The sequence below is a fragment of the Ammospiza nelsoni genome, chromosome 8 (assembly GCF_027579445.1).
Source record: "Ammospiza nelsoni isolate bAmmNel1 chromosome 8, bAmmNel1.pri, whole genome shotgun sequence".
NCBI classification, from domain to species: Eukaryota; Metazoa; Chordata; class Aves; order Passeriformes; family Passerellidae; genus Ammospiza; species Ammospiza nelsoni.
This window is the reverse complement of record NC_080640.1, coordinates 29749709-29767280: the sequence shown is the minus strand read 5'-3', so window position 1 is coordinate 29767280 and position 17572 is coordinate 29749709. Positions and strand designations below refer to the sequence as shown.

Below are 17572 nucleotides of genomic sequence, written 5' to 3'. Positions count from 1 at the left end.
GTAATAGTCAGACCATTTTTGTGGGATGGAGCAGGCAAATAATGTTGGTTGTCTTTATTCATTCTTACAATCTCCCTGTTCTCAAAGTTTACACTTATACATTCTCCCTGTTGAAGCAATTTTGACTCTGGTGGTGATGGCAAGTACAACTTTTGGGTTTTCAAATAAGATAATGAAGGAAAACAATTGGTTCACTAAGTATTGTTAACTATATGATACTGGAATTTTTAATAGGAGTATGATATGGATAAAAGTACAAGGATCCTTAATTAAGGGCAGTTACTTTCTTGGAACAAGAGAACAATGCAACAAATGTGTGTACAAAAAATGTGTTCCAGAAATGATTTGCAAGTGTGCTTATTTGTGAGGAAAAGGAATTGTATTTAGCTGAGCCCATGGAAGACTTTGAACTGCATGAGGACTATTTCTATGTAACAAAGTACTAGAATATTAAATAGAAAGATAGAAATAATTCCATTATATAGAAATAGTCCTCATGCAATCCAATAAATACTTCTTCCTATAATGATGAAAAGGGAAACACACACAGTGACTGGTGTCTGCTTTCTGACCCAGCAAAACTGATGACAATTTTTCAGTCAAAACAATATCCAAATGGAAAATAGAATTTTGTTCAAAATTGTATTTTCCTTGTGTAAAGATACAGATTTTGGTGGGAAATTTTAATGAAGTGTAAAAATTTCAGTGCCTTGGGTTTGTGGTTTTTGGTTTGTTGTGTGTTTTTTTTTTAATCAGAACCCCTAATTACATATCTAAGTCTTAATTTCACTTTTTTTCCCCTTCCCTCTGTAATGACTTTTCAATGTACCTGTCTCCTCAGACTTCAGGAGAAAAGATAGATAAAATGAAATTATTTTTTATTCTGCAAATCTTAGAGGTTGATGGTCATAAAAAAAGTATTTTTGCCTCTCTAGGCTCAATGTCCAGCTTCTAGGCAAGATCCCTACCCAAACTGGACTGGCCTTCAATAGTTAAGAATCTAGAATAAATAAAATCTAATAAAACTGAGAGAATTACCCAGTTAACCAAGAATTATTCATATGAATATATATTGCAGCTTGAAATACCGTCCCTCAGCTGATAAAATGTTTTATAGCAATGATCATAAAACCACATGTCATTTCCTTTGTTTATATCTTTTTGAGCTTTGAGAACACACTCCAGAGAGGCTGAGTTGTGTCTCCTGGAATGACAAGCCCACACGAGGCGAGCGGTGTCACACGATAGGAGTTTGAAGGAGCGGAAATCTCCCGGATCCTGCTGGCAGCGCCCATGCCAACGGCGTTGGCTGGAGGTGTGAATGCTCCTGCAGGAGCCCTTGTGCTGGGAATGTGCTCCACATGAACAGCTGCCCTCCTGGCCCTGCAGCACAGCCGGCCTGCTGAAGGAGCTGCCACTCTGAAAGAAAGCTCGGAGAGAAAAGAGCACATAAGCATTATTTCAGCTGGAAACGACAGGAAGATGTGCTTCCTGTTGTAACTGTAAAAAGTATTTGAATATTTATGTAGGATTTATGCTCATCTCTATGAGTAGGGGATTTATATAGATTATTTACTGAACATAAAGAGGAAAATACCCCAAATATACCATTATGTTAGTTATGCCTCCAGAAGCATCCATTATGCAGTTCATTTTCCAATTAATCTTTACTGTCAAACACATGTCATTCTCCTACTCCATTCCAGTAGTAACTTCCATCCTTTGAAACAGTTTTGCAATGGGTGAATTAATGACATTATGTTAGATGATTTTGTTGCCAGTATGTACTATATATAACAGCCACTGGGAACCTTGCTGTTTAAGAATGACCATTTACAATAGGACAAAATACAACAGTCTTCAAAAAGGTTGTTTTTGTGACAAATTATAACCAAGATGCATGTGTGAAAGAGGGAAAATGGGAGATAAAGAAATGGCAATGGTTTGTTTTCTGCTTTCTTCTCTTCCCCAGTTTTAGACTTTTAGTGTGGCCACTCCCCAAAGCTTCCTAAAAAGGCTGAACTGTCAAAGATGGAAGTACTTCATGTGGATAAGGGAGTTAATTAAAGGTAGAAAACAAGGAGCAAGAATAAATTATTAGGTTGCTCAATGAAGAGACATCGCAGGAGAGTCCTTTGGAAATGAGTGCTAGTCCTGGGCTGTTGTACATCTTCATAATCACTTGTAAGGTGAGTGGTGGTGTAGTGAGAGTATTCACTGATGTGGCATTATTAGGGCAGTTAACTAAAGATATTGAAAGAGTAAAGGTTTCAAAAGATAGATAGAACAGTTTCATCCTATAGAATGTCTAGGAAATTAAAAAAGGGGGTGACATTCAGTACAGATTCAATTAAATTAAGGTACATGGGGAAAACACCTGATGCTGCATGCACAGTAATGGGTTCTGAACTGCTTACTGTCATGATGGGATTATCACAGCTCTTGAAAACATTTAATCAGTGCTCAGTAGCAGGCAAAACCCACACAAAATTAGGAAAAGAGCAGGAAACAAGATAGAAAAACAGTTTGATCATTGCAGTTAACCATGAGTTCAACTGAACAGTTAGCACTTCTCTGCACAGAAGAGAGGGAATTGAGGAAGGGATTATAGAAAGCTGTAAAATCCATAAAAAATGGAATTGGGAATTACTGTTCCTTGTCCCCTCTATGACTCTTAGGAGCCATTGAAAAAACCCTCAGGTTGTGGACTGAAAACAAGCAAAAGAAGTAACTTCTTCCCACAGTGTGCAATTAAACTCTGGAAGTCACCACCATGGGATGCTGTAGATTGTTACAGCCTTACATGTTCTAAAAGCAATTAGAAAATCGATGGAAGAAAATCCATCTACTCAGTGTAAAGGTGCCCTGCCTGGCCTAGGAAGCTGCTGTGTGTACCTCTAGCCTGTGTTACCTTCTTTCTGACCCTCTGGCTGTGGCAGGGGCACAGGATTGTTGGCACCTGACTCAGTGGTTGCTGCTGGCAGGAGGTGGGTACAGCCAGGAAGGTGAAAGAAGCAGGTTGCTTTTCCTCAGAGCTCTGGAGGTCCAAGCAGGTAGTAAAGAGCTAAAAGGTAACACAACTGCTTCATGCACTTTCAGAAATGAAGTGGTGATAATGGGAGAAGAAATGGAACAAGATACAGTGAGAAGGGAACTGAGAATTGAGAATGTTGAGAATCATCTGTTCTATTGATGCTGGCTTTTGCAAGGAGGTGTGTGTCACTGCATTTTCACAGAGTTACCTGTTTGAGGCACGTGAAAATTGCTGCTGCAAAGAGCTGAGCTGGGTCATCACCTGCCATGGGGACCATGGCATGGCTCAGAGCCAGGAGTGCCTCTCCTCCTGTCCTGCACAGATGATCCTCAGCAAGAGGCTGACTTGTCAGGGAGAGAGGCTGACTTGTCAGGGCTTTTGCATGGACTGACCTCCAGGAGTAGGGTTTGAGTTCACAGTCACATTGCCTATGAAAGCTCATGTGATTGGAGGTTTGCAAGGCTGGATCCACAAAGAGCCTGGTGGACTTTGGTTATTTTCTTATCTGTTTAGGTAAGGATTACTTCATTTTATTCAGTTTATTATTCAAGTTTATATTTGTCTTGTAAAGAACAAGAGTTTTGCTTTATTCTCTGAAGAAGAATGCAAATAGGTGGGGAGTGTTTTTTACATAGTGAGTATCTGGTGGCTTAAAGGTTGAGTTCAGTTGCATAACTTGAGGGCTGTATGTCTTGATGTACTGAACAGTTAAAAAGAAGTAATTGTTTCTGATCTTTTCTCTTTTTTTCTTTTTTTTTTACTAAAATTCAAATTTGAAATATCTTTTGAGCAATACTTTGAAGTACAGTGTAGCTCCCAGAGGTGGGTAATCTTCATGCTAATTTACTATACAACAATGTGCATTATTAAAGCACATGTGAATGATTCATCCAGTGAATGAAGAAAAATTATTCCAAATTATTATTGATGAGTTAATCAAGATAGCCATGTCAACTTTCTTTTGTCCATTAATGTGAACAGTATTTCACAATCATCATAATAAGAGCCAAATGTTAATGGCTGAGGTAATCAGACTCTAATGAAGAGCAGTGAAAACTGCTCTCTTTAAATAGTTTACAGTTTTCCTAATCACTGGAGTGGTCAGTTGGTCCCATGATTCTTCATATTTCATAATGTATTCCACTATCAGCTTTTTGTTTTCATTTACTTTTTCTTTCTTCAGAAGGTGAGTGAAAAAAAAGTAAGAAACTTAAAACCGTGTAATAGCAAAACAAATAAAACTTTTTGTAACGTGAATCCTTTCTAAAAGAAAATTATTTTACATCTGGAATTAAATGTATGAGAGCTTCCTTTTGCCTTTAATTTTTATTCTTCACATAATTCTTTCATTGAAAATAATAGCTGTAAGTGATTTAAGAGTTCAGTACAAGCCTAAACCTCATCCAGCAGACAAAGATCCTTGACCAGTTTTGGGGCAGAATATTTTAGCTGCTATCTGTGTTTCCCAAGTAGTATGCATGTGATCCACAAATAGGCAGTTCAGGAACTGGTTTGTGTGACTGATCCTGTGAGTAAATTTACTCAAGTGGCTTTTGAGGTTCTATATCTTTCTCCTTGCTTGTATACTTGTCTTTCTCTCCCTGTCATATCTGAGACTGTTCTTTGAAAGTATGTTTTCTCCTTGGGTGTAATATTTTAAAAATTAGTAAAAAATTATATAATTATATGTCATCTTAGGCCAACAAATCTGCCAAAGGCTTGTAGTTCTGACTGGTCCACAAAATATCTATCTAGCTTCCTCCTTCTTTTCCCAAGGGATGGGACTTTCTGTCACCATCTTATAAAATAGAGACCATTGGTATAAAAGATCTGAAGCCACTAAACTAGAGCCACAGACATGTCCTAGGTCACTGCAGTAGTAGCAGATAGCAAAAAAAAAAGGGTAAAAGTAAGCTTGGCCTGGGGGAAAATGTCTTTCTGACTCCAGTGTTTCTTTCCAGTTCTCTTCCCTGGACAAAAACCTTACCATCCATAAGGTTCTGATTTGATGGATTGCTCTGAAGGCTAGAAGGAGTAACTTGAATAGTTCAGTTACTCAGAGTTTGTAAGGTGGGACAAACACAATGTTGTTTTGCTGCGCTACGTATCTGCACCCATTCTGAAGACATTTGGCCCAGGACATGGCATCACTGAGTCATTCCTCAGGCTGCCAGGGACCAAGCACCAGCCAGGGAACAACTTTCCCTCAGCAGGCCCAAACACAGCTGTTTGCCAGGAGACATTGACCCTGCACTTGCACAAGGCTGAGGTGTCAGAGTAGAAGGTACCTGCTTCTCCTGTCAGATACATGTCACAGCCATTTGCCCTTGAGGGGGACCACTGGGCAGGAATACAAAATCTCCTACTGTTTAGAGCCTGCCCGGGCTACAAGGAGGCAACAAGCGTTCTTCTTTTTGTTTCAAATATTTTATCTGGTTTTCAGACTAAACTATTCAGGAATGTTCTTGCAAATCTGGGGGAATAGTAGTTTCTGGGGATGCATAAACTTGTCAATAATTACAGGAGCTGTTTGCTGTGGCTCTTACCTATTCCAACAACCTGAGATCATAGAGACAGTGTCAAATGAGAAGCGAGAAGGAAGATCTGACAAGGTGTGAGAAGCCCCTATGCAGATAGTCAATGTACACTGTATTTTGTTCTTCCCTCCCCAAAAACAGAACCTCTTGGATTGTTCAAATGATCAATACTGTAATGTAGGTCACAAATAATCTAACAAATAAAAAGTAGAGGCAAACATTTCCTTTTAAACTGGTCTAAACTATCATAAATATATGTCCATGTGTATACATCAGTGTGGCATTGAGAAGGCCAGGGGAAGATGGTGTTTTTCCTGTTAGGGGCTTACCAGTAATAACTTTTCATGTTTTGTTAGCTTCTATTGCTAAGCTGAATGTCATGGTGTGTGTGCATTTAATGTGCTCTCTAGGGATGGAGGGAAAATGCAAGCAGTTTTTGAAAGTGTGGCCTGTCTAAGGCATAAGGCTGCATGTGACACCAGACACTGTCACACGTACATCAGAAGGCCAGCTTGTCCTGGCCTGACCTTCAACTTTTGAAGTCAGGCTTGCCTGACAAGCTATAGAATAGAGGTAGTGTTGTAAATTCAGAATTCCTCTTATGCTGGGTACTGCAGGTTTTGGAAAGTGAATTTCATAACTAGTTCTCATTTTATGTCCTGAAATGACATGTTCAAAACACAGGATGTGGCCTTTCCCAGACTCTGGTGGGAGTGAAAATCAGATCTGGAGCCAAAGCCAATGGTTAAGCACATTGTACTAGAAAAAGAATATACTTTTATGTTATAATCATTTGATATACTTGTATACTGTATACCCAAGAGTAAGCTCCCTTATGCTGTTTTGTACAATGGTAAACTTGGGATGAACTGCCTTAATGGGAATTTCCTGAGTTTTAATATTGATTCTGTCACATTACTTATCCTTTCTCACTTATATACTGCTTATTTTTTTTTTATAAACACCATTATGTTATGTAAGCTATCAGTAGGATACTCAAATTATCACCTGGGTAAGCTTTTGTATCCTTTTTATCTCTTCTTTTTTGCATTATCTGACCTTTAGAAAAATAGGATTAAAATACATTTTAAGCTGTTCATAAGTGATTTTAAATGAATTGTTTACTAGATATATGACATTCACATGCAGTATGAGTTACTTATGCATGTGAAAGAAGAGATTAGGAGAGCTGTTTATATCAGGCATACAATATCACATTTATGTTAAGTGTCCACCTGCCATCAGTGGCCTTGTAAGACCTTTGATGTTCGATTTACAGGTTACAATCAAATTTCTTGCCCATTGCTGTGCTGTTGATGGTTTTACTTTCATAAACCCTTGTTATCTTGAGATAGTTTTTTGTGACCTTAGTCAGAGATGTACACCATAATGCTGAATTCTCTGTGAGCTGGTTAATTCCACCTATTCACGGGCCCATCTGGTTCCTTCAGAGGCTGCTGCCTTGGGTTGAACCAAAGCTTTGCTTTCACACTCTGTGTAGTATAGTTTGTGTAAATGTAAATATTGTTCAGCTCTCATGCTCCTAGGAATCAATTAGTCAGTAGCAGGGGCATATCTTGCCTCAGGAAAGGAGCAGGGGCAGCAATGGTGTTCTGGAAAACAGCACCTGATGCCATATTCCTGCTGGAATTTCAGCACCCTGAGCTGTAGGAACAAAAAGCAGGTCTCCAGCTTCTGAAAATGCAGCCCAGGAGATAAGGCAAGCCTGCACAGAGTATTCCATGGCCATTCCTTGCAACCCCCTTTTGTATCTTCATGCATGTTCCTTCTCTGTTTGGAGCAGTCCTGTTCTATGACATAGCTACTCAAACATGGCACATGAGCAGCTGGCTGTAAAGCAGTATGAGACTGAGTATGTGAGAAAGATAGAGGTTAAATAAGGTAGGTGAAAGCCCTCCTCAAGCTTTTTGGACCACTCTGGTGTCTTCCAAAGGCATCAAAATTGTGTTTACAAAGTGACACAGCTTCTTCCTGTCTTTGGGGCCTCCATCATCAAGGTGCTTCTAAAAAACACACAGAATACAATATTGGATTTTCATATATTTCTGTTATTTCTGTGCTTGGCTTGGCAGATGTTCCTGTGTACCCATTCAGTCTGCTTCCATGTATCTTCTGCAGACACTAATGTGCAGCATATAGTCCTTGTAAGCATGTTGGCTCCCATTTACATGCTGCTCTCATTTCCTGTGCTCCCCTGCTTCAAAACCCTTCACAAACAGGGGTACAGTGATGCCCAGTATCTCAGAACGCACAGTATGGGAAACTTCATACTTAGACAAGTGTCTTTGCTACAGCCAAATCCTCTGCCAGTTTTCTTTGGCTGTGATTACACTAGAGCTTGCTGTATTGAGAAATATGTTCTGTCAAATGATTCAGTGCTGTTTTTTGTTTCTCTAAAGGTTCCTTTTTTTTTTTCCCAAAACAGGGAGTACCACTGACCATCAAAGCATTTGTACTTCATGGCCTTACCTGATGGTTGATGTTCATATGTCTTTGCTGCTTTGATTCAAGCAAATACTGGAATTGAATTTGGATAATTAACATGACAAAGTCAATGTCATGACCCATTGCAATGAAGAGAGGGTGTTCTTATTTGCAGGGTAGTTTCTCAACAGTCTGGTTGCAGAGAAACATTTTCCCTCCCTGAGTTGTGTAGGTCATGTAGTCATGAGGAAAATAGCTCAGTGGTGTTTAATTTGTTGATTTTTTATACTGGTTTGTTTTCCAAAAGAGTTCCTAAGAAGGCAACAGAACTGTCATTTATCCTGTTCCCATCACAGTCTTCTAGCTTAATTTTTCAGAAGTACTTGAGTAAGCTGTTTTGCATTCCTGAAGTTCTGTTCAATTACTTCAGCTGAGGAAGACTGGCACCTGGTAATGCCCAAGTTTTCTTTTTCCTTTTTTTCTCTTGAGAGTGGGATTACCCTCTCTGGAGGATCTCCCATCTGGCTGTCTGCACTTTCAGCTGGCTCCAATGGCCATACCCTGCTCCAGCTGCATCTGTGCAAGGTTTGTCACTGGAACTTCATTGTGCTCACCTGCGTGTCATAGAGATGGGTCTTAAAGAGCCTCAGTTAGTCCTGGCATTTAAATGGGTTCTTCCTCCTGACTATGAGGACTGGCATACTGCTGGTATTACTATAAAGCTGTTGGCCTCCCTTTGTAGGGACAGAAGGATATTTTCCATTTTTTCAAGGTAAATGCAGGTGGTTGGCCTTGCTGAGACTGCTGCATGGGGACATCAGTGGTGAAGTTTGTCACTGAATCCTGAGGCTGAGGATGAGCAGTGTTGGGAAACCTGAGCCATCAGCTGTCTCTTCATTTAAGAAAATTGTTCCAAGTTTGTTGTAGTTCCCCGCTGCAGAGAATTAACTAGTTATGAAATTAAATGCTTAAAAGGGTTATTTCAGGGCTTATAAAATCTGTATAAAAACAAATAGGAATGATTCAATTGTTTATATAAAGATCTTCTTCCAGGAATATTTGATCTCTTTACTACAGTCCTCACTATTTCCTACATCTCTGCTTAGTGAAAATAGAGTCCTAAATTAATAGTTTCAAATCTTCTTCACTTACCCCTTCCTTTCCATTTCTTTTTACTACGTGATTGAGTAGTTCCATGAACACAGCATGTTAACAACATGACACTGTCTTCCAAATACAGCTTTGCTGAGGGATATCTTTTTCTGACTGTTGATATTTGGGTTTGTTGCTCCTTTGGCCCCTCCCTTTGGATCTGTGGGTCTTTTCTGCCAGCTTTGGGTAAAAGGAGTGTGTGTTTGTATGTGTGCATGAGCGTGCATGCAGGAGGGGGGTTGCTCTTTTTGGTACTGCTGTGTCAGTATAATGGGGGTTTTGTTATGGGTTTAATTGATAAAATAAATGTCTCCTCTTTGATAAAAAAATACTGCAGTGTTTTGAAAACTTTAGCTTGCAATTTAAGACACTGATTCGTTAATGAAAAAAAAATATTTCCAGTGATAGCCTTTTAATTCCCTTCAAAGTGCTGTGGATTCTAATTCTATAGAGCTAGGTTTTAATAAGATGATACAGCTTTTCTCTTCAATGACAACTACTCTATTTTATTCCTCAGTACTGGTCTACATTTTAAAACAAACTGAATACAAAGGTTTTGAACAAGAAAGAATTACCAAAATATCTTTCATGACTACTTTTTTTAAAGCAGGTAACTTTTTGAAAGGCTGTATTCTTGGGTCTCCAAAATATTTAAGTTGCTGTCATGTGAACTACTGTGAGAGAAGGAAGACAGAGAACTCAAGTGCCTCATTCTTATAGTGTGAAATGAAGTTTGTGGGTGGACTTTTCACAGAGCTGCATTATGCTTTGTCTCCATGTGACATGCTGGTTAAATGGACAGGACAAGCCTTTGTAGTTTTGCAATGTCCCAGTGTTCTTTAGCACATAAGAAGAGTGCAGTATTGGTGCAGCTGTTCATAAACTGGTCATTGAAAACCTTGTTCAGGGCAAGACAGAAAATGCTACATCATAATTCTGAATCTGAGTTTTAAAGATGCTTCTGGCAATGTGCAACACTCCCTTTCCTTAAAAACATGACTACCTCTAATCCTTGTTGTGTGATACTGCAGATGGAGACAGTACTATGCATCTATTAGCAATTCAGATACACAGGGCTGAGGTTGAGTTTTGATCTTTTATGTTCTCTGAGGATCTCTCAAGAGTATTTTTGGCCTGGGGCTTTTACACAGCCCTATTTTGTGAGAAGTGCTGAGCTCCCATTTCTTTTCTTTCTGCTTTGCTGAGGGTGGGGTTCTGAAAGCCACTGCTGAAAACTTCAGTTGTAGTTTGTCTTTTTGAAGTAGTTGCATTTTAAGTACTTAGTGGGCTTAAAGTATTCTAATTTCTCTGGTAATAATAAATGCCTTCCTTGAATGGTAGAGAGGAGACTCTCTAACTCACGTAAAATCACACTCCTTCCCCAACTCATGTAAAATCTCATACCCTAGGGTACCAGAGCTGCTCTTCAGTGCTGACCTGGACACCAACCTCTTACTTTAGGAAGGAAGGAAGGAAAGGTTTGGCCTGAACTGAGAACTGGAGATGTTTGCTGGAAGGCTGGAGTGTATAAACTAATAATGAGATGTTAGCTGTTGCAGCTGCCACCTTGCATCAGGTGCTCCTGTGAGTTTTTGCTGTTTGCAGAGGCCCAAAGAGCTGGTGCCATGCAGGGAGAGCAAACTCAAGGGCCAAGAGGATGTCAATTATGAAACCCTGAGGGGTTTCAGATGTCCTGGAAAACCCATATAAAAATGCTAGGTTTCATCTGATACCATCTCACATCCCTGCCCAGGTTGTGGGGTGGGGGAACACTATTTTGTGGCATTTTAACCCTGATCTGGGGAAGTCTTGATGTTTGTCTGGTAGTTCTGTGCTGGTGATTTTGAAATTTTCTGTATACTGAGAGACTTGTTTTCTGCATTGTCGTGGGTTTTAACATGATCATTGAAATTCAATATGAGAGGACAAATCTGTCCCTGCTATTATTTTTTTTACTCGTGGTTGGTTGGTTTAGGAAGCAGCTATCATGGAACAGGGTGAAAATATCAACTGGCATGTAGACCACATTCATACATGTATTTCCTCTGCTGGATGTGTACAAATATGTGATTCATGAGATATTTTCTGTTGCACTGGCTGCTGTATAAAAGATTAAAGCTGGGAGCAGTTTGTTTAATTAATTCCACCGTAGCAGAGCCCCTGCTCGTATGTGACCAGAGGCACAGAGACAAAGGAGGGTCTTCAGAACGTGTTAACGGCGGGGCAGCGGGGGCGGCTTCACAAAGGTCACAGCAAAGAGCCCATCCCAGCTCGGGGCTGAGTGATCTCCCTGCAACGGAGAGCAAATGCTGCTTTCACCTACATCAGGCTCTTATTTGCTCACCATGTGACAGTACAAAAGAGAATCAAAATTAGTTCGTATATTCATTCTTTTATTTTTTTTCTTGATGACTCCCTGTCGTTACTGAAAACTAATGTGTTTTCCAACATTAAAATATTGGATGGGCTATCAATATTCTAGTGTACTCTTTCATGTTCAGAATGTGGAAGGGGGTTGCTAGAAGATAACATCCTGTATTTAATTAAGTTGCTTATATATACGTGGTAGTTTTCAGAAAAATGAACTGAATAATCTCAGGATATTTCGGAGTGCATAGTATGAAATGATATATTGCACCATCTTACAATATCAATATTTGTTATTAAAAGAAATCTTAAAAAACAGCAACAACACCCCCAAATGATGATTATTTGATAATTTTACCAGTTAATTTTCTCACATCTCTGTATTTTGGTTTTTTTCTTGCAATCAGAAAATAGTGTGTACAAAACCTCCGTTGATCCTTTTAGCTTTGCACAGGGTCACCTGGAATGATCTCAGCATTTTCATACAAGCAGCAGAGAGCTGCTCATTTTAGTCTCAGACTTGCTTTCTGGCCCAACAGGTACTGGATTACATGCTGAGGTTCTATTACTGTCAATTGTATATTTATAATCTTTAAAGCACTTCTTTTCAGAAGCAAATTAAACTCCTTGGACAGAATTTGTAAAGTTATTGAGGTTCCTGAAATGCAGATAATCTCCAGCTGGGACTTTTAAAACATTAATTGGGACTCCCATATATCTCTGAGAATTCAGGTTAGCACATTGCTTGCATCTTCAGGCCAAATGAGGCCTCACTTCTTGAGGAAAGCCTTTAGGAAATGCTGTCATTTGGAGACATGTCCAAAAGCATGCAAATATTTTGCTGAGTAAGACCAGACTTTAAAACGTGTGTTTTAGTGTTTTGTGTTATTGGGCTGACAGACCATGCTTTCACTTCTGGGGGATGTGTCTGGCTGAATTTCAGTTCTGTGTTTCCTGAATATGCAGGCTCTGAGCAGAAAATGGTGAACCTTACTGCTGGTACTAATGTAGGAAAGGAAGGTTTTATTACAAGCTGCCTGATGTGTCACCCAAAGCCCCTTAAAGTAACCACTGCTGGTGGGCCTGGGCTTGCCTGAATTTCATAAGCAAGCAGCTTTAGACTCTGGGTTTTTATCATATCCTAAACAGTCTGAGGTAATCTCTAAGACTCACATGTAAAGACCTATATAAATACTAAATATTCCCAAAAGTCTGTCATTGTGGGCATACTTGTTCCTTGCTGAAAAAACAAAATAATGTCATTAACATATTTTATAGAAAATGTATCCTATCTTTGTTTTTTTTCCCATCTATTTCTTTCTCAGTCATGAGAAGAAAATCAACCTCTTGATGACCAAGGTATGGTTACAGATGATACATGTTATAGTTTTGGAGTTCTTGGCACTGCCAGGACAAGAGGTTTAGGATTATGAACAGCTTCAAGGTTCCTCTATTTAGCAAAAATTCTCTGCAAAGCTGCTGCTGCAGTATCTTTAAAGAAACTGAGCTATTCTAGCCTCATGTTGACATTAAGAGTAAGGATTAAATTTCTCTAACTTTCTCCCATTTTGATATAATTTGGGAATATTTAGGATTGAATATACTGCCATTGGAACTTTGCAGTCAATGTTTCATCACAAAGGTATTCACAGTTAGAAGACAACTTAGATCTGATTCAGAAATACATTGCATCCATGGAAGTGACAATGTGTTTGTTAGAATTAATTTTAATGGGAAATCCTCCATTCAGGAAGATGAGCAGCTTGGTGGCTGAGACCTCTTTAGTGCCACAATGCACATGCTGGCAGCAGCCACTGCTCAGCATGTGCCACATCCAGGGGGTCAGCCTGGAGCTGCTCTGACTCAGGTGAAAATGCAATGTGTGCAGCAGCACCCAGCATATGGCATTCTCCCTTGGCTGAAGGAGCCTGGCCTGAGAGCACATGCATTGGCAGTACAAAGTTTGTATAATGCACAAACAAAGAACATTTATTCAATTATGACAACTGATTAGAGATACAACTATTGAAACACTGAACTGGGGATTCTGATTTACTTGTGTGAAGATAATTTGTACATCAATCCAGCACAATCCTTGGATGGATATTTGGGAGTGTCCCTAAGGAAGTATCAAATGGGGCATTTGCAGAACAATTTCTAAAATCTTGATAGAACTGGTGAGAGATGAGGAAGCATCCTTGTTGGTGGGGACACATGATTGGGTGCCTGCTTTTTGTGGTTTTGTGTTTTTAGAAAAGAAACAAGCAAACAAACTGTGTAGGGTAGAATAAAAAATCATAATGGTAGAAAGATTCAGCAGAAAACCTGACATTCTTCTGGTGTTCAGCAGAACTCGTAACAATAAATGTTGTTCTACTGCAGTGTGCCAGCCATGGAGGGTATTCAGATCAGCAGTGGTAAGATTCATGGTCCTGCAAGAAAATTTATAATCATGACACAAATGGAATGAAATCCAATTCCCCCCCTTTTTACGTATTTTATCTTGAATTGTATCTTATGTGACAGGACTGCAATTAATATCTCTTGGAAAACAGAAGGCTCGTTAAATTGGCCTTGTTATGGTTGCTGAGGTGCTGTACTGCTGCTGAAAGGGATTCCCCCATTATCTGTGTTTGACACAGAGTGCTAATCAACCAGGCCAATTCTGCTTTATCAAAGGTCTGTCACATGAGGGGAGATAATATTTATTCTGACTTGTACTAGCACAAAAAATGTGGGTTGCATTGGCAGATACACAACCCTCTGTCAGAACCGGTCACACAGAGCATTTATTGGGGTGTTCCCTTTCTGCAGAGCTGATTCCAAATACAGCTCACTTCACCTTTCACCACTGGGGATCCAAGTCATTTCAGTTTTTAAAACCTCTTCTTTCAAGGAATATTTATGTAATGAAATCTCACAGCAAGAAGTGTTAAATGGCAAGATTAATAACAATTCTGCAATTTCCTCCACACTTTATTGATAAAAAAAATAAATCTGTCAGCCCTACATATCCAGTTTGCTTTGGAAGCTTGTTACCAATATATATACCCTCCTTTCTGAGAGGTGATAATATGTGTCACAATATTACCTCATTTGCTGAAATTTTTCTGAACACTTGGTTTTGCTTCATATTGATACTCAGTTTATCAGGGACAACAATTTTCTCTGTTTACAAACTGCTCATGGAAAATGCATGAGGTTTAACTGTTTCAGTCCATTTGGTTTAGCAACACTAATAAACTAACTCAAGGCTTTAGAACATCACCATTCACCAATACTTTCATACTATTACAGTGTCGAGTGCTCAAACCACATTTGTAGCTGTAATGCAGCCTCATATGTTTGCATGAGAAACCACCTGCCCCAAACCACAATCCAAATGCTCTCTTATTTACGTGTAATAAATTTTGGATAAGAGGCTAGATCCATACAAATTACATATATATGTGTGTGTGTGTGTGTGTGTGTATGTATGTAGGTATAACCTATACAAATGCTAAACTTATTTTTGATTCTTCAACCAGAGGAAGATGCTTCCTTGTCTCCAGTAACACAAAGCATTTTCTGCTTTGAGGGAAAAGATAGGAACTGCAGGAAGGGCAATTGGCAGTGCTTGTGCCAAAAGTTGGCTGCAACACCCTGCCCAGGACTGATAGCTGGAATAATGCCAGGGAGTTGAGGCAGAAGGGTGGTGTTTTCTATGCAAGTCATTATTTGGTTGTTTAAACTTTTCCTTTTCAGCAGTACAATTTCCTGGATTATCAGAAAACACCAACCTGCATTTTGCCACAGACCTTTTGGTACAGCAGTGCCAACATCCACCAATATTGGCAGATACTTCGGACACTGAAGCCAGGAGAAAAGTGTTCTTCCCCTTCAGAAAGAGGTGTTGGGAGTGTGCTTGCTGCAGAAGTTGCCCTCACATCAAGAAGGAAGGTGAGGAGTTGCAAGGCTGCTGAGTCCAAATGAAAGCAGATACTGTCCTACAGGTACCTGGAAAAGGTTTTGCAGCAGAGTCCTTCTGAGCACAGCTTTGCACCAGGGCCCTTGGCCTCCCACTTCCTTTTGTTTTGGTGCTGATGGCTGAAATGCTGGATGTCCAGGAATCAGATGATTTCCCAGTCACTATTCTGTTCCTGCAAAAGCTGCTGCTGCTAATGAGGGCCTTATGTTTCTGATTTGCTTCACTATGCAGAAAAGTTTCTGCTGGGACTCCAATTCAGAAGACAGCATTTGTCTCCTTCTCCAAGAGATGGTTTGAGTCAGTGAACTGATGCCAAGAGATTGGGTCCTTTATTTGCTGTGGAGGAGAAAACTTCCCTTTTTCCTTTCTTTCTTCTTCTTCTGAGGCAAAAAGCTCTTTAGTATTTCTCTTGTCCCACACAGAATAATGAGGGAATTGTATTTTACAAATGAACAGAGACACAACACTGCATTAGAAAGACTTCAATCTGATTGTTCTTACGTACAGTGTGCAGAATGTTGAAATATCATATGGAGACATCACATTTTAAATCAGTTAGTCATAACTTGGAAATTATTAATGCAATTTTGAGTCAAATCATCCAAAACAGATGAAGCTAAAACAAATTTAAGTTTCTGATTGTGAAGATAATAATCCTTCCTTTTTTGCATGCTCATCTTCCATGAGCTCCAGTACTGGGTGTACTTCTAACATTGTGCATCTTCATGCACAATTTACAAGCTTAGTATAATGCCATGTTTGTTTATACATGTCTGCTTCAGATTTATTAGATGAAATATCCTGAAGGTCAGTGTTGAAACAGAAAGCAGGGAGGTAAGTTTCTGATGAATCATTGGTTGTGAAGTTGGTGCTTTTGCAGACGTAGATCATCAGTTAAATAAACATGATTACAGACAACAAATTGATCCTGGTGGGGTATTCTGCACCCCCTGAAACACAACCAGTCCCATTTGCACAAAGTACTTGCAGACTTGCAGAGCTGCTGCCTTGCACTTGCAGTGATCTGCTGCACCATGGCAGTCTGGGACAGCAGAACCTCCCCAGGCATTGCTGTGCTGGGAGCAATCAACACCTGCACCTGGAGCTGAGGGGAGGAACTGCTCCTGCCTCCAGCAGGGCTGGGAGCCAGAGAGACCTCTGAGTCATTGACAGTACTCAGAGCTGACACCTCCATGAACTGGAGTTTGCATGGATTATCAGAGCACAGCTCTGCTTGTGCTTTCAAATGTTCATTCATTTCTGTTGCACAATGTCTTAAGCATTTTGCAAGATGTGGCAGGAAGGATGCAGAAACATGTGGCCGTGTTTCCTGCAGTAAGTCAATCTTTCCCACTGTAGTGGACTGAGGTCTCAAAGGGAAAATCCAAGAATTGATAATGGCTGAGAATAAATCAGTTACTCAAGACTGAGTGAGCAAATGCTGAGAAAATTGTAATTCCAAGAATGGTCTGCTGCAAGAGGTTGATGTACTGTAGGCAATTCTTAACATAATTAGCAAACAACAGTGGCCAGATTCTTTCCTCTGAGTCGTCCTAATCTGAAGGAAAGAATGGAAAGAAGAATCTTGCATCTGCAAAGCTCAGAGCTTGTGCCTTATTCCAAAACAGTGGGGCTAAAAATACAACTTTAAGTGTTTAGACAAAGATAACCCTCTAAAGAGTCTTTCATTTAGAGATCTGACAAATGAGAGAAATGGAAGTTAAGATCTCTGCTTGCACTGAGAGCTGATTTGTTGAGGTCAGCGACATTGGGGTCAGTTTTAGCTGATGGTGGGGAACTTATGTTTTTTAAATAATTGCACAGAGGCATCTCAATATTTTGTTAAAATAATTTAATGGAACCAAATTAAGTGGTTTATCTGAAAATACTGAGGCAAAGTATTTGTGTTTTGAATGTTAAACTGTAGGAGTCAGGCTGGTATTTTGCCAGAAAATGTGATTTTGGGGAATTCTGTGGAAATTTCAAGAGATTGTAAACAGAAGCTGACTAGCAAAATGTATGAAATCCAATGTTTTTTGTCAGCTGAAATACACTTATTTAAGTAATACT

At 39.6% G+C, this 17572-nt stretch overlaps 1 long non-coding RNA gene across 1 annotated transcript in view; it reads left to right on the top strand.

Annotated features, from left to right (window-relative positions):
- Positions 1-16577, top strand: part of LOC132076398 (uncharacterized) — a 63406-nt gene extending 46829 nt beyond the window's left edge. Inside the window, exon 3 of the long non-coding RNA XR_009418904.1 lies at positions 15280-16577. This is a non-coding gene — a long non-coding RNA (uncharacterized LOC132076398). The remainder of the gene's footprint in view (positions 1-15279) is intronic.
- The last annotated feature ends 995 nt before the right edge of the window (positions 16578-17572 follow it).